The sequence below is a fragment of the Bos indicus x Bos taurus genome, chromosome 17, assembly GCF_003369695.1.
Source record: "Bos indicus x Bos taurus breed Angus x Brahman F1 hybrid chromosome 17, Bos_hybrid_MaternalHap_v2.0, whole genome shotgun sequence".
Lineage (NCBI taxonomy): Eukaryota > Metazoa > Chordata > Mammalia > Artiodactyla > Bovidae > Bos > Bos indicus x Bos taurus.
The window spans coordinates 512,444-513,997 of NC_040092.1; positions in this window are offsets into that span (position 1 = coordinate 512,444).

A 1,554-nucleotide genomic window follows, 5' to 3' on the forward strand; every position below is an offset into this window, starting at 1 on the left:
ACTTCACACTCCAGTATGTCTGGCTCTAGGTGAGTGATCACACCATCGTGATTATCTGGATCAAGTATCCACCTGCTGATGCAGGAGAGGCAGGAGACTCAGGTAGGATTGGGAAGATCCCCTGGAGGAGAAAATGGCAACTCACTCCAGTATGATTGTGTGAAAAACTCCATGGACAGAGAAGCCTGGTGGCCTACAGCCCATGGCGTTGCAAAGGGTTGGACAGGACGGAGCATGCACATGTGTTCAGTATCCAGTAGTTCAGTATCAGAGACTGTCAAGCAGACTCCGGGCCTCCATGTGCTAAATCCTGCTACAAGGGTTTAACTGTCAGGCGTGGTTCGTAGGCCAGAAAGGCCGCACAGGCCTGTACTGCCGTGTCTGGGGCTGTGTGTGTCTGAACTCGGAAGTGCTGCACAGTAAGTCACGGGCTGTGAGCTTACACTTGAGTGGGCTCGTACACCCGGCTTGGATCCCGCCTGCGGGAGCTGCGGTGCCCAGGGTAGTCTGCCCTGCCTCCGGCCGACCTCCTTGGGTGGGTGTCTGCCTGTGGATACTTGGCAGGAAGGGCGGTAGAGGTGGGCCTGACCACGTGCCGCCTCCCCCCACACGCCGGCCCTTCCCGGACCCGCGGGGTCCTGCCCACCTCGTGGCTCTTTTTGTGACTGGCAGCCGCAGAGGCGTGGCTTTCTGGCATCAGACGGGATGCCCGCAGGCCTGTCACCAGAAAACATGAAATGAAGGTGAAATGTGCAGAGCGCATCCGTGAGCCCCAAGTGAGCAGAGAAGCCTGAGACTCGAAACCACCACCCGGGGAGGATGCAGGACAGTCCCCGATGAACCGGGCCTGCGGGACAGAGGGCACACGGGTGCCCCGGTCAGCCTGAGGGTCAGCACAGCCGTGGTGGCCCCGGCCAGCCCTGTGCCCGAGACCAGGTGGAACGCACACAGCGCTCTGCGACCTGGTGCTGGGCGTGGGGACGGAGGCCCTGGCAAGCCTGCCTTCGCGTGGGTTCTAGCAAAAAGTCATGTCTAAAAAAATCCTTCAGTGAAGGTTTCCGGTTTTTTTAACTGACTTATCCTCGGCTGCCCTGGGTCTTCCTTGCTGGGCGCGGCCTTTCTCTCGCTGCAGCGAGCGGAGACTGCTCTCTAGTCGTGGTAAGCGGGGGTCCTCTCCGGTTGCGGTTCATGGCCTTCTCATTGCGATGCTTCTCTTTGCGGCCCCCTGTACACACGGGCTGAGTAGTTGGGGTGCACGGGCTGAGTTCCCCCGTGGCACCAGGGATCAGGTCGGTGCCCCTGGCATTGCAAGCTGGATCCTCAACCACTGGACCCCCAGGGACGTCCGAGGACTTTCATCTAAAACGGTTGCTGACAGGCAGTGCCCTCTCCCCTCCGATTTCTGCGAGAGGTGAACACACATCCTCTTCGGGAGAACCTACGCAGCAAAGCTTCGAGGGAATCTGACAGGAAACGTTGTGGCAAGTGATGAGCTCATCGTGAAAACACGACAGAACGTGTAAGGAAGCGAGACCCCCGTTCGTAAGGGCCAGA